Raw genomic sequence first — 21,911 nt, forward strand, 5'->3', positions numbered from 1 at the left:
ATAGACCAAGTCAAGGTACTGTGCTTGAGCAATTACTTGCTCCTCAGTAACAACTCCGGCTTTAGCTACATCTTCAGTGATCTTTGGCAACAAAGATTTTACAAACCACTCAGCCAAGATCTGATCCGGAATAAAAACCTTCACTAAACGCCGTCGACGTCTCCACTCATGAATATGATCTGAAATGTAAGTGGACGTTGATTTCTTTAACGAAGTTAACAATTCCGTGCCATTGTCATATCAGACTGGCAACTGAAAATGAGTTAAAAACGAGGTAGCTAACTGACTAAAATTATAAAAAGTGCCTCGTGGTAACTCAATGTACCACTTGGCCGTGAGACCAATTAGAGTGCGCTGGAAAAGTCTTAGATGGATTGAATCATCTGAAATGGAGTTAGACGCACACCAGAGGTGGTAAGTCATCACATGGTTCGACGGGTCCTCTCCTGATTTACCTTCGAACTTAGGAATGTCACTAGGCAACTTATTCGGCATTGGCGGCCAAAACGGAAGATAATTAATGGGATCGTTCATTAGGCGTGACAAGTCAAGCAAGTCCAAAGTTGCAATAAACGGTAACTAACGATTAGGGTCCCTAAAACTCTGGGTCATGAGACCAGCCCCAGGAGGAGGATATCTGGGATAACTAGGAATAGGAATTGCATTTGGGATATTGTATCCTCCCAGAAAACCAGGATTAACCGGACCATACTGGGGTTGTTGAGGTTGTTGATAAGTGTACCCAGGGTACGGTTGATATTGATAGACTAGGTGCTGCACAGCAGGACCGAATTGGTACTGTCCCTGGTACGGTTGATAAGTAAATTGTGGTTGACTTGTGACAACCGTACTTGAACCAGGTTGTCCTACAGGCATCTAAACCGAAGTTTGAATCGTAGATCCAGACGGTGGTAAAGATGTCTGAGGAGTAGATACAGGAACAGCAGAAACCAGAGCTGTCGATACTCCAGAAGTAGGTGGGGTAGATTGAACAGATGTTGCGGCAGTTGTAGCAGTCGTTTGAGGTGGAGTACGAGGCGTACTAGGTCCAGGCTTAGAAACTACTGAAGGTACAGAAGTTTGAATGTTAGACTGGACTGGTTGCTGGGGTGTACCAGAAACTAAGGGTTGTCCAGTTTTAGATGACAACTGTACATTTGGCTGCAACACCTGTTGAGTTTGCGATGGATCCCACACTATATTCATTCCGGGGTACGGACCCATAACAAGTTGAGAATATTGAGGACCATAACCGGGTTGAGGGTAGGATTGATAATTTAAAGGTACATTTCTTGTTCCTTGAACATACGTTTGACTGGAGGGTGGTTGGAAACCTTGGCTCGAGTACTGACCTTGGGGTTGATACCCTTGAGGCACGTACTGATATTGGGGTTTACCTTGAGGTATAAATTGATACTGGTGTTGACCTTGGGGTACATATTGAGTCTGGGGTTGACCTTGAGGAACGTACTATCCCGTAGGTATGTACTGTCCTTGAGGTTGCCCCCCAGATGCAAATTGGGTACCTTGAGGTTGCCCCCCAAATGCAAACTGGGTACCTTGAGGTTGCCCCCCAGGCGATAATTGAGGCTGCCCCCCAGGCGGTAACTGGCCACCTTGAGGTTGAGGATTGGGAATAGAACCTGACATCATGAGAATATCTTCTACGCTCAACGGCTTTGTACCATTGCTTCCAGTTAATAACCCTTGCTCAATGGGTTGAGGAGATGCTCCCAAAAAAGTACCAGAAAGTGACTGATACCCAGAGGGAATAGAAGGACCGCCGTACAAAAAGGATTCGGGTGATTGAGTAAACATGGAAGACTGTCTTGACATATTTAACGGAGGATAATAACCTCTAGGTGTTGGGTGATAAGGAACACGAGGTGGTGAAAAACTTAACCATGGGTTTTCTAAGAAATTAGTCAAAGAAAGATACCAAGTACTACTCCTAGGTGGACTGTAAAAAATTGATTCACACTCCCTCAGCTCAATAACAGGTTGATTTTCATGGATAGGGATGCCTACTTCTTCTTCCGGAGTAGCAAGTTCTTCAATAGCTATAAGTCCAGAAGGAAGATCTTGGGTGATTACTCTTTCTACTCTAGGTGAACCAGGACCACTAGAAGCTGGAGAAGCAAACCCCGATGTCGGAGTAGCAGCAAATTCACTTTCAGGTTCGGATATTTCAGGTTCCTCACCTATATCACTAGTAGATGAAAAGCTACCAATAACTTCGGAAACAGACACTGACTGCGGATTATAATCTGCTACTAATGCTTGAAAATCAGGATGTACCACCAAATAAGACTCTCCTTCTTCAAGTGACCCAACTCTACTGTCTCTAGGAGTTACGAGGACTTTCAAGCCTTCAAGCTGGCTCGGTGAAAACTCAGGAGGTTGGCCCCAAAGTCTACGGGACTTCCTCGATAATTCAGCCACGGTTAAAAACTTTTAACTACTTCACACGCAAACAAAGTAAAATCTCAATGAAAACCACCTAAAGCCTCTAAAGAACCAAACAAACTTGAATCACATGCCTAAAGAATCTAGGAGATCAAACACACACAAATAGTAACTTTCCGTACTGAAAACACTAGTTGGTCATGAAATCCAACTTCGCAGAGTTCAATATAGAAATGGCAGTTGGAACAGTTACCCCGGCAACCTGCTTAATGAATAGACTGGCACAAGTTCCTCCACTTAACCGTCTCGAGTGAAGAGAACCCCCCAGAAAATCCAAGTGAGTCTAGCCGACGTCTGCTCCAGGTACAGTGGGATCTTCCCACCACTGTCACCTTAGGAAGAATCCTAAAGAATATGGCCACTAAGGTTACCAACTGAAACAAATATACCTGGGGGAAGAGTCTACGATCCGATACGCACGCAAGGGCAGAGTAGCAAGCTCAATCCCCTTGAAGGCTCCTTGACATAATCCAAGGTTTACCAACAAATGACCCCAGGCTCCTCGACAATGGTTAATCCAAGGTTTACCGTTTTTAATACGTGAATATCTGGCGTCGTTCCCAATGAGGAAGGATTGATTCCCACACTGGTTCGGACATGATCTCGTGCTTCTCCTTTAAGAGGAGCTTTCCTAGAGCATAAATGCAACAATCGGATTTCTTCCCTACCACAAGATACAGCTACTTGTTTGTTTTTACTGTTTTGGAGAGTTAATTACTCTCCTACTCCAAGACACTAGCCTAAGCTAAGTTGGTGTATCAGAGCCCTAGAAATAAAAATGTTACTAGATGAATTTTACTTTAAGCATTATTTTTATTGGTTTTTTGTTTAAGTCAAAAGGTGCGGAGATGAAACTCGTGCTATGAAGACTGACTCAAAATCACTAAAAATGCACCTAAGATGATTTAAACAACCTTTTCTCTTCGATGAACTTCTAACTAAGAAAGAGTTTGAGAATGCAAATACTTTGTAAACACAAATCTTTCTTAACGCACAAATTAAAAGAAGAGCTTTTGTCCTTTCCAATGCACTCAAAACGAGACAACTAGTTATTTCACAAAAATTTCCCTTTTTTGTTTCAAAGCACTCAACCACTACAAAAAACAAACTTTTTTCAAAAAGAGATTTTTTATTTTTTATAAAACACTTAAAACTATGCAAAGAACTAACTTTGAGATCTATAAACTATAAAAACCTATTTGAAGTCAAAGCCTACAAGATGTCTTTTTTAAGGATGTTTTGCTTAGCTAGATGTAAGCTAAGGACCAATTTATGCAGAATCATAAATCAGTCAAGAACAACCAATTTTGTTTTCTTTTTAAAAATGAAAACCCAAACTTTTAAACACAAGCTTTTCGAAGTTTTGTAAAGAGAAAACACAAAGCGGATTCCTCAACAAGGGGAGATTTCATAAATGGTCAGACTCATAAGAAGGCTGGTAGACACCAAGGTGATCTGAGGTCCCTACAGCTTCTAAGCTCAGAGCTACTACAAGACCAAAATGAAAAACAAGCCCAACAAGCAAAACTCCTAGGAATTTCACCTAAAACCCTAACACTAATGAAATCAACCTAAGGAAAGCTTCTGACAGGTTATATGCAGGTCTGGGCAGTGGATAATAACTTCTAAACAAAAACTAAGCTGACTAACAGAGGAAATCTTAGGTTTTTCAAAATTTTGACAGGGTCCGTAGGCCCACAGTTAACACAGGTGTGGTACCGCTTTGTGCTAAAAGCAAAAGTGCGGATAAGTACGCACTGTGTTAAAAGGCTAGGGTGCGGTCCTCTCCCAAAGCTATAAAAAACGAAAAATAACCCTGGATCTACAAAATCTACCCAATTCCACACACAACAAGCCAAAAACAGAAACAAAAAGCACAGTTTCTCAGGTCAAAGTAAAAACAAGGAAAAAATCAAGTCCCCAGCGGAGTCGCCATTTTGTCACACGGAATAAGTCGATCTTACGAACAAGATAGACCTTCCTAGAATCTAAAGAAGACCTAATGACAAGCAAACCAATCAGACACTATCTTTCTCTAAATATGCTTTTATAAACAAAGGCAAACAAGTGTTTTAGGGCCTACCTTAGGTCCAACGCAAGTTTGTGGAAGCCTTCGCTCCTTCGATCCAAATGAGCTCCTTTGTTATGAATCTGCAAACACAAACAAGCAAACAAATTAAATAGCACCTGAAAAGCCAATATCATAAAACATATTTAACATGAAAGTCAAGGAATTCATGAAACAAATAACATGAGACACTTGTTGAGAAAAATGAGTTTGATTGTATTAATTCAAAAGAAGAAGAACTTTGCAACTTGTGCCTTGACACTGTACAAGCTCCTCCCAGGGTCCAGCAAGAAGTCTCCTCTACTTTGACAAGTTTCACTCTCTTCCCAATGAAGCCAAAAAGGTATGTGATCTCTCCTCTTAAGCTCAACTAGGAAGTCTTAATTTCACCAGCATTTACCCTCAAAAATGTTCAACTTCTAACCTCCCTAGCAACCAGCCCAATGCCTGAATTTATAGTGCAATGGAGGGAAGTTACTAGGTCCTCCTTCAAAGGGATAAAACCCTCCTTCAAAGGGATAGCTCCTCTCATCAAGGGATTAGCTCCTTCTCTTTTGGGATGCATGAACCACCTAAGAGCGGCAAATCCACGTCAAAATTCCTTCTAGAATCATCTAGAATTAACCCAAAGTGAGTTTTTAGAATAAACTTGCGCCTTTTTTACTTTCATAGGGGTCCGCACCCACACCTTTAGGGATAGCGCGGGCAGGTCCGCAGTTTTTGTAAACAGAAGGTGCGGGACCGCAGGCAATAGTGAGAGAAAGTGTGGAACCAGAGCTTTGTTGATTTTCAATGTCTTTCTCTCATTTTCAAAGCTTGACTTGAAGAGCTGAGGTCTGAGACTTGCTTAGGAGGACAGTACAAGTGATGATAGACCCATACTAACTGCAAATAATCATGGTGACGATATTTTTGTGCAACAATGGTGAAGGATGACTCCCTTCCATCCGTGCCTCATCTGCTATATCCTAACATCTCTTGTGGTTTTGCCACTTTTCATTCTCGAATGTTAGGTTGTCATTACATCGCGGACAGGACACATCTTCCTCTGAAAATATGTCCCATCTGGAATCTTTCATTCTGGAAAACACAGAGGGTGAGCATCCTGGTTTCTCATCTACCCATCTCAATGATTCATTAAATAATGAGGATGCCGATGAACATCCCGAGTTTTCTGATCATGGTTGTCGTGATATTTGTACTTCTTCATTTGATCATGATGTTGATTCACTTGTTGTTAATATGTCTAAACCACTTCTCTCTAATGATCTACCTATTGACAGAGTGGAAACCTCACAGGCTATCAAGGCACTTCAGCCTGAGCTGATGGTTATGTCAGCCCTCGTTGTCTTGAGGTTAGTTCCACTTCCAGTCAGAAAATTTTCGAAACACCTAATGCTCCTCATCACTCTCTCCTTTGCATTGAAGATCAACCAAACACCCATATTCCACTTCCTCCACTCGACTCACATGATTCCATCGCTCAAGCTTTGGAGGAATCTCACACAACGAGTGTGCTTGCTTTGAGCATGCTTGCAAAGCATAAGTTGTTGGTATTTCTCATGTTTGCTCTTATGTCATAGTCCAAAGAGTGTGTATGTTTACTGTCTACACGTAGTGCATCGCAACAGCATGGTACGCCTACAGAATTTTTTTTTTTTGCATTCGCTCTTCTCTATTCTATTCTTTTTTAGAACTCGGAGTATGTTGGTCTTCAATGATCTATATTTCTTGTTCACTAGTTTACATGTATATTTTTATTATTAACCATGCCTTCACCAAAATGGGCCAGCCAATGCGCCGGTGACTGCATTGGAAATATCACTTCACGTGAGTAGGCCCATGCACTATTTAGCATAGAAGTAGGAGTAGTGTTTGTGTGTTCCTTTTCTTTTCCTTTTGGTTTGCATGTTTTCTTGCTTTCTTTCTTACTTGGTTTGGTTTTCTTTCTTTATTTCTTTTCTTACTTGTTTTTCTCTCACTTTACTTATGCTTTTTGCTTTTTTCTTTCTTTTTTTTCTTATACCTATAGGTTAGCCTCTCATGAACTGTGTTTGGATCTCGAGACAAGCTGGTCAAATCTAAGAGGACTAGTACATCTATCAACAGCTGGTTATCTATTGTCCTCTCTCTTAATGAAAAACTTGTTGTCTTCAATCAATAATGCCTTGATGTAAAATATGTTATGTTTAGAGTGAGTCTTGGTGAAAACACAACACTTGCACTCTAAAAAGTACCACCTACTCTAGTCCATTGTTTTGGGTTAACCCTTTTTAGCTCATTCAAGTAGAGTAAGGTGGCGGGGGAACCTTAATAAGTATGTCATAGATATATATAACATACTTCTCTGAAGGAACAACCTCTTCTACTCTCAATAAGTCAGGATCCCTCTTCCGCCTATGAAATAAATTACTGCCTATGCAAATTTGTTTGAAAAAAAATAAAAAAATAAAATAAATAAGGTGAAATAAGAGAAAGGCTTCCTATGTACGGAGTTGATGCAAGTAACTCTGCTAGGGTACTGACCAGGTTCACTGGAAACATATCAGTTCTTTTGTTCCTGCATGACTCCACCAGGGTGTTGTCCAGGCTTGCTGGTAGCAGAGAAACATGAGAGATGAAACTTAAAGTCTAACAGTCATATTACTTGTGCACCAATATACCCCTCATCCCCAATCAAAACAATTGAGTTGACTTAGCTTGGAATGTGTGCTAATAGATCAAGAGCATGGCAAGTGCTAAATCATTCAATCAAGCTAGTGTGGAAACTACGATGATAAAAGAATCGAACAATACTTTCAAAATGGTTAGACTTGCTTTTCACGACACAGAGTCCATTTAGAGAGCTGAAGTTCTACCAGTATGTCGCCAAGTGTTGTAGTGGCTACAACCACCCTCCAAAATTTTGGTTTGCAAGTAAATTTTGGAGCCTACCTTGGATCCTGTGATCGATCATCCTTGGTCACTTATTTCTAAGATGATGATTTCAAGCTCCCTTCCTTCATCCTAAGAGTTGTCCACGTTCTCATCTTTATGTAGCATGTGTCATTTTTGGGCATAGGGGTTGTTGTTTGTCATGCAAAGGGAATGTTGTCTTGCTTCAAGGGAATTGTGTGCATATGAGTGGTTGTCATCACATAGACATGTTTCACACTCACTTCACGCACTTTTGACACAAATGTTTTTGCATCAAGAAAGGTATGTCTTATGCATTCTAGATGGTCTACATTGTGTCACTAAGTTTCTGTGTGCGATCACAATCAAATCCTATCAATGTTTACATATGTTTCACTGATCTCACACATAGTCATTTTCATGAGAAACCTAGCCTCATCTAGCTTCCTGGAACTATGCGCTTTGCTTATGCAACCATCAAGCTTTGTCCTTTCCTACTGAAACATCACAGTGCGTAGAGACACCAACCTCCCTTTCCTACTGAAACCCTGCAAGCCCGCAAAGACCTTAGCCAACACTACCCTCCAAAAATGTGCAGAGTAGTCAGGAAGCCAACACTGCTCTCTAGAAATGCGCAGGGTAGTCCAGCTGCATTGCACTCAGAAATTGCATAGATGTGTCCTCCTAGGAACCCATCCCGTAGCAGTGTCATGTGCCTCAAAACTATGCAATGTTATCCATGATGCCCTGTCTATCTTGCATGCAAAAGCTGTACATACGAGCCTATGAGGGCCTCATCCCGACAATAACCACTGTTCGCTGAAATTGCATAGATCTACCTCTAAGTGACTATAGGAAAATGTGACGTGATGAAATCACTTCCAAGGAGTTGAGGAGATGGACAAAGGAACCAAGTAATGGAAAATATTGGGACCGCATGAAAACTTTGTCATATGCATGATCATCTTGAGGGTAAGTATGGTAAATAAAGAACACCATGTAGCGGCATTAAAAATTATGGAATTTTCTACCAAGAAAGACCTAGAGTAGATAGAGTGTTGGACATATATGGCTTTGCTGATGTAGATTGTGATTGATGTCTCAATCACAAAATATCTACAAATTTTTATGTGTTAAACATATTTGAATGAAATATCATCTCAATTGGATGAGTAAGAGATAGTCTATGGTTTCTCTCTCAACTACAAAAGTTGAATACATGGTAACCACTCACTCAAGAAATAAATCTATATAATTATAGAGTTTGTGTTCAAGTATTGGGCTCCCACAATTATTTGTGAAAGTAAATTGTGAGAATCAAGGTACAAAATTTTGTCAAAAATCCTAAATTATCACTTTTCAACTTATCCAATAATAGAACTTCAAAAATAATCTTATGTACTTTTTTTATTTGTTTAATAATTTCATATTAAAATACATAAATTACAAAATTGTTTTTGAAATAATTAAAATGCACCATTCGCATATTCTTTTATAAATACTTTGAAATCAATCTTTATCTAATGCAATAAACCTATCCATCAAACTTAACTTGGATATAATACTCTTTTAATGCATACATTTACCTTAATTTCGATCTAATACTCTTTTAATGCACACATTTACCTCATTAACCATGTATAAAAAGGTTATGGGTCAACCTTACCTTAAAATATATATATATATATATAAATGAATGTTGTAAATAATAATGAGGGAATTACCATGAAGGAACTTATTAGAATTGGAATGATATCAAATCCCTAGGAAATTGGTGGGTGGGGAGCCACATGACACAAATATAATTTTTTATATTTATTAAAAGTAATGGACCATTTTGCTAAATAAAATTTGTTTATATATAAATGAATGTTATAAATAATAATGAGGTACCTATTAGAATTGGAATAATCTCAAATCCTTAGGAAATTGGTGAGCAAGAGCCACATGGCATAGATCTAATTTTTTAAAATTATTAAAAGTCAATGCAACCTAACAAACTCTTTAATACACTACAATCGTAAGCATTAATACTAAGCATATATTCCCTTGAAAATCAATCTAGGCCCTCAATTAAAAAAAAAAAAAATCAAAAGATCCTCATCTACTTTAAGTTGAAATGAGTAGGAATATACCATTTTAAATAAAATATTCTAATTATGAAACAATAATTTGTTAGGATATTTTGATGCATAGGAAATAGTTAAGTATAACTTGGTCTAGTGTAGAGTTAGGTAACGTGTGCTTTTTTAATATGTATTTTTGTAACTTACAATCTGACGGTCACGATATGTTCTAGACATGAAGTGATCTGACGGTTCATTCTCTCGGTATTACCGACACTTGATCTGTGGCTTAACACCGGATTGGTCCATGATCTCTATTTAAAGAGCATGGAGGTCCATTTGTAGGGTAACCGTTCATGAGAGAAGCTTATATAAGTTTTCATTCTTTTATTAATAAATTTCATAAAGTGGTTGCGTTGCCTCAGGTCGTGGATTGTCTCACTCTCTGAGGGTTTTAACCACGTCAGGAATACTGGTGTATTGATTTGTGATCTATTCGTGAGTGGTTTCCTCTGGTGTTCTATCTGAGGAACTTACCCTGTAAATTCCTACATGGTATTAGACCTATTTGAGGGCCACATCCATTGGTGATCCAAATTTGAAGCTGGTACAACTGCATCTGATTGTCATTTCCTAGATCTATTGTTTCTAACTGCTTCCGGGCCAAGAGGACTTCTCTATTGTGTTAGGTGCATATGTTCTAGTGAGGAACCTGTTTTGTTTCACACGAAAAGGTTTCTGGTAGCCCTAGCTACATGATTTTTAAGATCTGGAGGTATATAACCTTTATTTGTAGTTCTAGCTATTCATCTCTATGTTTATTTCGGTTTATTTAGCTCTCTATTTTTTATTACCAGATCTATACCTTTCATTTATGTGTATGCTCCTTGCCCCGTGACTCTATACGATCTAGGAAAATCAGAAATAGAAAGGAAGGATTTTTCTCATGTGTATGATCTTTTCTGCCACGCCTTAGTGTGATCTCGAAAAATTAGAAACATTGAGGAAAATATTTAGTTTCTGGCTAAAGCTAACTTCAAGCTGTAAGGTTTGTTTTTTTTGTATATCCGTATTGGGTTTTGTGGTTTTTGTTTTGTAGGCAAAAAAGAGATTTTTCAAGTAAGAACACACCCCAAAGCTTCAGTGACTTAGAAAAAAAAAAAACCTTCCTCTTTTCCAAAAATTACTAACCTTTTAAACTAGCTCACTTGGTCCAAAGTTAGTTTATGAGAATAGAGATCCTGAGTTCAAGTCTTTCTTTTTGTTGAGTTACTTTTGCAAAAATCACATGTAACTTATGACTTATTTATAAAAGTGAGTCACATAAAAATAAAAATTAAAATTAAAGTGAGATAATTAGATTAAGTTCGGAAAGGGTTTTTTTTTTTAAATATAGCATTTCATTCATTTCCGCACATTCACGAACTTCGTCGACATCTTCAACAACATTTCTTCAAAAAGACATAACTTCTTCATCGGAAGTCGTTTTCAGAGCCGTTTTTTTAATAAACCTAAGTTTTCAAGATATATGCATTGGAACACTTAGTTTCAGCATCTACAGCTTCAGTTTCTGCTAAAATGGAAAGCCCATGCCAAGTTATTCTTGACAGCACCAACTACTGCCAATGGTGGTCCTACATTGCAAATTTACTTAGAAGTAAAGGACTTTGCAGAATAGCCTTAGGCCAAGAAACCAAACCTCAAGATGAAGATAAGGCAGCCAAATGGGAAAATAGGCAAGATCAAGCACCTGGGTTGATAGGGATGTCTATATCTTCAGACCTTAGATTCCATATCACATAACTTGATACTCTTAATGAAGCAATGAAACAAATCACTAAAGTTTTTGGAATTAAAAATGAAATTAGAGCCGATCAACTTGAAAATGAGTTGCTTACATTGGACCCCAATAATTTTTCTTCCATTGAAGATTTTTTGTCCAAGTTCAATACCCTTAGACTTTTGTTGGAAGGTGTTAAGGTTAAGAAAGAAGATAGTAGCCTTATCTATTCCATTCTTACTAAGTTGGTACCTGCCTACTTTGTGTTTGTTTCCACCTTCCATTCTACTAAAGAAGCCTTTATTTCTCAAGGACAAAACTACAAGTCCCCCTCTTTTGATGCGTTTTGTGATTCTTTAATAAGATAACAAGAAAAGCTCTTATATCTTGGTCTTCTTAATCTTGGAAATGTTAAGAAATTTACTGCATAAAATTAATAATTACTGTGAGAAATAAATATAAAAATAACCAGCAACAACCATAAACACATAAACACAAATGTTTATCTGGGAAAACCCCAAATCCAGGGAAAAACCCAACCTAATAAGATCTCATTAGCATTGGCCAAAACCCTGGCCAATCTGACCAAGTGAGCCTTCACCGCTCACCTCTAGGTCTTGCATTACAATGAAGTCCTTCCATCCTTTTATAAGCTCCATTACATATAATACCACGGGCAGAATACTATGGGTGCACAATACCATGTGCCCCAAAACCATCACTGTTTAACCTGGTCAACTTTAACTCTATCCTGAGTCAAGTTTACCTAACAGGAAAATCTTCTAAGAAAGCCTTAGCCACCCAATAGAAACCAAATTCAAAGAATCCTAAGAAGTAGTATCCTAAAAAGAATGGTCCTAAACAGAACAAGGGACTTAAGCAATTTCAGTCTCAAAATGAAAAATCATTTCAACAAAATGATAAGGCAAATAAAAACGGATGGAAGAATACTGATAGACATTGCCACTTTTGTAATCGAGATGGCCACTTCGAATCCAAATGCTTTAAGGAGATGGAAGCCTTGGAAGCAAAAATGATGAAGCATAACATCCATTTGGATCACTCTTAAACTTCAACTTCATCTTCAGGAATAACACTTTCTGCATGTGGTTGTCAAGCATCTCGGTCTGGTTATGCACTAAATGTATATTCTTCTTCTCATTCTCATGAGTGGCTCATTGATTCTGGAGCTTCCTATCACATGGCCAAAAACAAAGCCATGTTTTCTTGTTTAAATGATTGTAACACAAAAAATATATATGTTGGTGATGATAGATCTCTTAGTGTTGTAGGGACTGGAACTGTTCATCTAGACAATGGTCAATTTAATGATGTATCATGTGTTCAATCTTATCATGCAACCTTCTATCTTTATATCAGATAACTCATTCAGGTAAAGGTAAAATCATTGAATTTTCACCTCACGATGTTGTAATTAAGGACCTAAGAGATCCTAGACAGATTTTAGCTACTAGAATTGCTAATGATTATACAAGTTTGTATAAGTTTAACAACTTTGGGTCATCAAATCTTCCCTCAGTATTTGTTGCTCATAATGATGAAGTGAGCAAACTTTGGCATGAGCGATCTGGTCACTTAAACTATCACTCCCTTTAGAATCTATGTAAAGAAAATATGGTGACAAGTCTTCCAGTGGTATCTTGCAGAGATGGTGTTTGTTCCAGATGTGTTCTCAGAAAACATCATCAGGATAGTTTTGAAAAATGTGCCTCTTGACACGCCTCAGCCCCTTTACAGCTTGTGCATAGTGATTTATGTGGTCCACTTCCAATTGTTTCATTCTCTGGCTACAAGTATTTCTTAACTTTCATTGATGATTTCTCCAGATGCACTTTGGTATACTTCTTAAAACTCAAGAGTGAAGTGTTTAACATGTTCTTGGCCTTTAAGGCCTTTGTTGAAAAACAATTTGGACATCAAATTCTTAATCTAAGATCTGATAATGGTGGAGAATATGTTAACAATAAATTTGTCACCTTTTGCACTAATAATGGAATTCAAACGCAGCATATTGTTCCATATACTCCACAACAAAATGGTGTAGCTGAAAGGAAGAATCACACCTTAAAGGAAATGGCTAATTGTGTGCTTCAATCTAAAGGACTTATTCTTAATTTTTGGGTAGAAGCAATTAACTGTGAAAATTACATAGTAAATCACACTCCTAATAAGGTTTTAAAGAATATCACTCTAGAAGAAGCATGAAGCTCAATTAAACCAGATGTACTTTCATGTTTTTGGAAGTGAAGCATGGGCCCATATTCTAGATGAGAAACATAAAGCTCTAGAACCTAAGAGTGAAAAATGTATTTTTGTTGGATATTCTGAAGATGTCAAAGGATATATACTTATTCCACTTAAGTCCAAAAAGGTTATCATTAGAAGAGATGTAAAGTTTGCTGAAAATATATCAGCCTATGAGCCTAGCTCAGTGGATGTGCCACCTCTCTCTATCCCTTCTACTTCTAAAAATATTTCTTCTTCAGATGATGACAGCGAGGATGACAATCCCCCCCCACCTTCTCAGGATCCTCCTTCATCTCCTCAGCTTCCAAAATGGTTATGTGCTACTCAGGATGTAGCAGGTGCTCTTGTCAGTGATCCTACAGATCAATGATGTACACATTCTCAATTCGATAGAGCCTCTTCTTTACTGGCTCAAGCTTCATCGAATTATGATCTTGACACCTTTGTAGAAGCTTCAGGCCATCCGGATTGGGACGTAGATATGAATGAATAATATCGTTCATTATTGGAAAATGATACATGGTATCTTGTTCCTCTTCCAAAGGGACGAAAACTTGTTAGATGCAAATGGGTTTACAAAACCAAGTATGGACCAGATGGAAAAGTTGATAAACATAAAGCTCATCTTGTTGCTAAGGGTTTTTCACAAGTTGAAGGCATTGACTATACTAAAACCTTCTCCCCTGTTGCCAAAATGAACTCTATCCTCCTTGTTCTTTCCCTTGCTTCCTCTTTCAAATGGGAAGTCCATCATATGGATGTTAAATCTGCCTTCTTACATGGGGACTTGCATGAAAAAATATATATGGGAAAACCTACTAGATTTATAAAAGCAAACTCCAACCTTGTATGTCGGCTTAAGAAATCCCTTTGTGGTATCAAGCAAGCCCCTCAGGCTTGGTATGCCAAAATGGATAGCTTTCTTTTATAAACTGGCTTTTCTAGGTGTCATTCTGACAATACTGTCTACACTAAGAAAGTGGGCAAGTCTCTTATTGTTGGCACCCAGGTTCAGAGTTAAGTTAGCCAAAAAAATCCCGACACTACTAGCCCTTTCGGCAATAGTCCATGGAGCATGGACTGAGATCTCACCGGAAGTAGTATGGGAGGGTGCTAGAACCAGGTTTCCGCACCCTGGAGATGTCTGATGAGTTCAAGTGGTCCTCGGTTTGACCCTGTGCTCAAGTCACTTTGCGCACTTTCCCATACCTCACAGCCTGATATACTACCTTTGGGCAGCCCTACTGGGGGGCCAAATGTTGCGCTTTTGCATTAGTACCTAAGACCTTACTGTTATTCCAATGTTATTTGATTATTTTAGCTTACTTGTGTGCCTTAAGTTATACTTAACAACATAAAACATTCATACAGGTGCATGCAATAAATAGATAATATATTTGCAAATTATATCCAACATGCATTAACCCAAGAATAGATAAACAGAATTATGTTAAAACTTCTCTTTATTAATTCCTTATTTGGTTACAGAATCAACTCCACCCTACGCACTCAGCTGCAGAGCCTTATCCTACTCTACAACCCAAAGACACACTTCACCTTACTTCCTTAGCCTCTCTTCTTTTCTCTCTACTTCCTCCCTTTTTACACTTACAGCCTTGCTCTATTTGTACAATCCCATGGTCCACGGACCATGGGCAGGTCTATCCAACCAGCATTACATTACAAAACTAGGGCAGACAAACCTGTGACTCTATCATACTTTCATGCTCCATGCCCGCAATTCGTGGAGCTTTACAACAATATTGGGTCACAGCAGCGTACTAAGCTGTTGCGTGCTAGATCTGTTGCATGCACTGTTCCGAGACCTCTGTGTTAGGAGTGCTTTTCTGTATTAATGTGTGCATCCCCTGTATGTTTGCGAGCTTGCCTTCGATATCCACCGTGATGGTAAAGGCCTCGTCGATCCAAGGCTAGACGCGCACTTTTAGAACCACCTCCTTATGTCATGCCACGTTCACCTTTCCTTTAGTGCTTTAGCATGCTACATCCTTGCAAGCCGCTCGGTGAGGACCACTGTATGTGCAGTTCCTCGGACACTATCATACTGCTGTTGGAGTTATCACACCTCTGTCTCTAAGCGTTGGATGTTGGGATCCTCCTACAGAGTTGTGAGGACCTCAAGTGATTCTTCCAACATGCTGGTGCAGTCTCACACTGCATCTTCGATTTCCTCCAATCCCACTGTGATAGTTCTAGCGTGCTATTCTCTAACTTTCAGGGGAGTGTATGGTTGCGCCTTTAACCGCAGCTCGACGATTTGAAGATTCAGCTCCAGTTGAACCTTTGTCATTTCCTCCCTAGCCTCATGGACTCCTTCTACTAACCTGTGGATCTGTGCATCCGTTGGTAGATCTACTGGGATGGCCAGCTCCGGGATGCTTCAGCAAGCATCGTCTATCAACTGCACTAGCTATTAATTTTGCGACACCAATTTGTGCGCTGCAAGCTGAGTTGTTCCATATTTATCTTCTGCTCACTGAGGACTTGGAGCGTGCAGCTCTCCATAGCGCGTAGCTCTGTCATTATCCCATCCTGTAATAGATATAATGTCTCGTGTGGAAAGGTAGCTAAATTAACATTGAGACCTTTCATCGTGCTAACCGAAAGCCTGTTAGCCTCATTTGATGTCACTAGAGCCCCTTCCGGCAACACTATTATGTTCGTCATTTTCACATGCAACAGCTGCTTTGCTGCCATGGATCCAACTGCGAGGTTGGTCGAAAGGGTACCAACCTAAGGGGGGCGCACCTGTAAGTCCTACAACTGTGCTCTGAGGGCCCCCAACATAGTCTGGTGCTCCTGCATGAAATCCTTGAGAGCCTCATTTTTGAGATCACACACCATCTCATCGATGTCATGCAGATCACCCTCAGTTGGGGTGATTGGGTCGATGGACAATTTCGAGGCCTTGACCTTCTTTCGCGATCTTTCTCACTCTACTGGGTGTTGGCGCTTCAACTGTGTGGACGCGGTTCGTGGGTCCATGCCTCCTTCTTTTGTTTTTGCTTCCTCTGCTGCCTGCCCTTGCGAAGTTATTACTTGGCCATCGCCCACCTTCACGACTGCATGTTGTGCTGGTGCAACTGTTGCAACCTTTTCCTACTTGGCTACTTTCTATGCCATATCCCATGCTGCCCGCACTTCTACTACTACTGTTTCCTTTCTTTGTTTTTCAGCCAACTATGCGGTGCACAACTTGGAATCATCTTTCTTCTTTTACGCTGTCGACTTCTCAAGTTATGCAATGTCTGGGGGGCACCATTCGGGCAGCTATGCCTCTAAGACATTGAAAATGGCACTGTCAGTGGCTACAAAGGGTAGCTTTGTTCACTGCTTCATCGGATCCTTTTGCACCTTGATATACATGTTATGCATGTCTGCCTTAAATTCTGAAAAACTTTGCAGACTGTTGTAAACCGTGGGCAACAACCACGCTTACATTTGATCCACATTCTGATGTCCATCTCCATGAGCACCCAGAAGAGCTTGATGTTGCATATCCTTGTAGAATCCTTCATGGCCCAGAGTGAAGTGTACTTCGCGACCTCAGGTAAATCTTTGTCAATTATGGAGAATTGACTGTCCTCCGGAAATTCCCCAGCTACGAGCATTATGGACAACAACAACCATGCATAGTGGAAGGTTTTACCCTACTCCCGGGCTTCGTAACAATTCTCTAAAAATTTAGTGCAAAGGAATTCAGACCAGTTAAACTAGACCCCCTCCACGCACTGCTCGGCCAGTGTGACCACCAACGTAGGTACCTCATCTGCGTGACACTTGTGCATAACTTTTCCTGCGAGGATTTGGGCTGCCACGCATACTGCTTTGTCCTTGATTCTAGAGATGGCATAACCCCTCTTTGTCTTTTCTAGCTTGTACTTCTTCTTCATGGCCTCTGCAATGGTCAAATCACTGCCCTCCCTTTTCGATATGGCCATGGGGTCCTCTCCTTTGCGTGGAAGCCGGGAGATGGAATGAATTAAGTCTGTCATGAGGGGGATAGGCTCGTCCAGCCATAAACACCCATCATGCACTAGGAAGAGTAGCTGCCTGATGATGAAAATGGTTATCGAGGCGCGATGGAAATGCGACACCCAAAGTAGGTTTAGAATCCTGGCCTTTTCCACTCCGCGCAACCACTTTCACAGCTCTAATGTTGTCACCACCCCCACAGTGTTCTGCTTCATGAGGTTTCTGGTCTCCATGTGAGGGAACTTTTCATGGTCAGTGAGGTTCCAATCTCTGAATTTCATGCTCAGTATGTGGCCCAGGTGCGTGCCTTCAAACATAATGCCATCTGGGAGGAGCGAGTTTTGGAGCGAGCTCTTGGTCTCATCCAGGTCCTTGGTGTTATAGATATTTTTGTGCCTTACAGCTCTAAGCATGAAATGTCCATAAACCAAGGGATCCTAAGTCCCTAAAGGTGTTGTTCCAACTCCTAAAGAAACAAGGTCAACAAATTACAGCTTCTCCCAGAAGTTCTCCACCAGAAACTGCTCAGAACTAGTCAAATCAGGATCATTCCCGCTGCTCCAATAGCTACCTGCGTTGCAAAGCACCCAAATACACTGGATAGGTGCATTGCAATGCACTTTAATGCACTACCAGGGTGCGTTGAGCGGGAAATGACAAGTGGCAGAGTCATTCCACGAGGTGGAGAGACAATGGAAGCTTCCAGGATCTTCTCCAATGACACTTGCCTAACTGAATTCGACCAGTGATGAGTAGGAGGCTCTCAGTCTCCAAGTGGAAGCAAGAACTGACAGAGAGAGGCCACTAATCAATTCATGAGCTGACTCATCCTCTTTGCATACATCTATATATGGATCCCTCACCAAGAGATCCAGAGGCTGGAATTTTGTACATTGCAGAGAATTGTTGTTGGTTTTGAGATAGATATCAGAGTATTGGGTGATTTATGCTTTGTTGGAGGTGAAGAGGGGATTCTATGCTGGGAGGTTGATGCTGGATCAGGAATCATCGGTTGTAACTCCTCCTGGATCTTCTTGTTTTATCAATAAAACTATTTGAGTTTCTCCTACATGCTTGTATATCATTGATGTTTGTTATATTTGTATGTTTAGCTTAAATCTGATCCTAAGCTATTTATGAACATAAATCCATGTCTTTGTGTAGTTTCTTTCTTCTGTGATCTTACAGGAACTTGGTGAGGCTGGGCAAGTAAGGGAGCAGGTAGCTGGAAGCTGTCAAAGAGGAGAGAGATTGGGTCAAAGGACTAGCGCAAGACACAGGTTGGTTCATCCTATTCCTCTTCATTTATAGTTCATAAGGGAGAATACAAGAGTAGTTTTCCCTGTTTGTTTCTGAGGTCACTGTCACACCTCAGTGGGATAGGGTCATTCTGAATAAACACTTTTCCCGTTAACAAAATGGCGACTCCGCTGGGGATCGTGTCTAATTAGTTTGTTTGTGTTTCTCTTGTTGTTTGTTTCATAAACTTAGAAGTAGCGAATCGAACTGCATTTGCCGTTAACAAATGCAAAGTAGACATCTGCTGCTTCAATCCATTCACTGGATCTGTTTATGATTTGAACAACTGGTTCACAAATGATCTGATTACCCTTTGTGATAGCTCTTAAACCTTCATTAAATCAACCCTCTGATTGTGCATTACTGATTGCTTTTACCCGGCCAAAAACCATAGATTAAACTGCAAACCGTGACCCAGAACCCGGATAGAATTCTCGTTTCTGCCCCAGCGCAAGTTCTGTGAAGAGTTCCTGCATTTCAGCGCAGTTCTCGAGAGGGCAACCTGCATTGCAATCCAGTTTCTCTGTGTACCAGGTGCGTTGATCAGCTTAGCCCTGTGCAGCTGAGGTTCTTTGCTCATTTTTTCCAGTTTTGTCTCTGATTTTTGCAGCCTGTGATCAGTGTGTGTGTCTGTTTAAAAACCCCTTTTCTTTGCCTTAATTCCGCCTCAGTTGTATAAAAGAAACTGTATTTGTTTTTGTGTGTTTGTTGCGTCATTTACAGTTTCCCATTACAAAAGTAGAATAGCCATACTCTCGTCCTTTGATTTAGATCTGTCGTAAGTGTCGATTTTGATCTTAGGAGAAAGTTTATTTGTTGTTGACAGTTGATTATGCTTTTACTTTTGCCTTTGGCTTGAATTTGTGAATTTCTAGTGTCGAAACAAGTGTTTACTTCAAAATCATAAAGTGTCGTAATCGTCTCTACCTTTTGATTTCGAAAAGAAGCTTGTTTGTGTTTTTCACTTGAAAATGAATTCAAATTTGTACAACAACTTTCTTTTTAGGCATCAATATTAAGAAAGTCAAAAACAAATACATGCACATGTGCATTTGCATATTGACAGTCTATTTGGCTTGATTTAGGAAAAGTGCATTTACAGTGTGCTCTTTGCTCTTTGAGAAAAGATTGTGTCTTTCTTTTCCCCTTGTAGCTAGGATTTTCATTGCTGAAAAGAGCTAAAAGCTTGCTTATCATCTTTAGATTGCATTTTAGGAATTACATATACATCTCGTGGTGAACCCAAAAGGCAAACTTCATAAGAAAGATCAACCTAAAATAAATTCAATGAACTTAACAACGCTTTGTAACTTAACGCACAACATCTAGAGGTCTAGGCTAGAGACATATTCTGGCGTCGTAAAGCCTGGTAACTGTTGTCCTCACTGATGGTTGGGTGATTCCTCCACTTTGAGACGATAAGTGCCAGTACAGACTTGTGCTCCCACGTACCGTCGAGTATATATTGGGAGACCCCTATAGGCATAAAACCTTTATCCATAGGAGGCCGTGTCGGCCACCCTACTGATCGCAATGCACCGAACACAGCATTCGGGAAGATTGACTGCCGTACCGTAAAAAGTATTCTGCAGTTTTGCGATTGGTTTGGTACTCCCTCTACCTAGACCTCCAGAGCAGTCCCTTTCGTTCCTTTTCAGACTCCTTAACAGAAAAGGTCCATCTGAGCACTTGTCACTTCAGGCTCATTAAAAATCGAAGGAGACTAGAGTCATCTTTTGTTTTTTCTCAACTCTTTAAAACTGAAAAAACAAGTTGTGTCAAAGCGTGTTAAAATTTATTTTAAGTGAAATATTCATCCCCTTTTCCTACGTTGATCTTTGGGTTGAGAAAATGGAGCCTACCAACCAAGGAATTCCCCTTGGTGGAAATCCTAGTCCCTTCTCCTCTTGGGGAGATGTTGGTGCGCCCCATATGGCCACATTGTCGCTTCCAGGACTGACAATTGGCTTGCCAGCATGGCTCTTCTCAACCAATGTCATTCAGAACACCACTATTCCTAAACAATCGAATCAGCAATTAGACGAGTCCAGAGTTACCCACCAGCCTTCTACTTCCTCTAATTCTTCCTCTCCTCCTTCCTCTTCGCTTGACGGGACTACTAAAGCTAAAAGCCAAGTTCCTAAGGAGAAGAAGGAAAAGAAGAAGAAAGAGAAAAAAAAGAAGGAGCCAAAGGAAGCCTAAGTTCTCTACAGAGCACCCTAGCAATGGACTTAGCTGCTTTGCAGCGCACCTTTATAAGGGCTTACCTATGTTGGTCCCTCTAGAGGCAATTTCTAGATGTCTTCATGTCATGAAACTGTCTGGGAAGGAGGCATTCAAAGGGTTGACTTGTTTAGGGCATGAAACAACTGATTTTAGGGTTTGATGAGCCCTAGAACACTGATCTAAATGTTTGGAATTGATGTGCCCAAATGGATCTGTAACAATTTCCCCCTAAAGCATGAATTCGGAAAAGTGCCAATGTCAAATGAAATACTTTACGATGTGATGAGGAGGTATCGCAGTGGAAGGTGACTTGCATCAATTATAATACATATATCATGATATTTTATTTTACATGAATAGCTAAGGGAAGGCATACCCATTCTCAACTTATAAACTTTCATTACATGTACATAAACAATCATCTACAGATATATACCCATGATCAGAATGACCATCAATGTAAAGCCATTGTACATATGATTTATTACTCCTGATATCGCAACCCAGATGGATGAAACTAGATCCGGAGTCTTCAATCTCGTTCAACCGTTCACTCAAGTACGAGTCTAACCATGTGAATATGTGATCTGAATTCTAACATGGGAAGACACCATCTGATTACCAGCTGATGATGTAAGTTGTTAATAGATGTGAGAGAAATCACTGATAATGATAATGATCTTCAAGGTACTGCTGTATATTCTGCATGGTGTGAATGGATGATTTGATGTCGAACACCATACAAAGTCTTTTGGTCAAAGTCCGTTGATGTATTCCTATCGCCGAAAGCGAGAAACCTGCACTTAATGCATGCAAACCTCAAGGTACTGAATTGGTGTTTCTAACT

The sequence above is a fragment of the Pinus tabuliformis genome, chromosome J (assembly GCF_031772625.1).
Source record: "Pinus tabuliformis cultivar Carrire ecotype Pingquan chromosome J, CPIR1, whole genome shotgun sequence".
NCBI lineage: Eukaryota > Viridiplantae > Streptophyta > Pinopsida > Pinales > Pinaceae > Pinus > Pinus tabuliformis.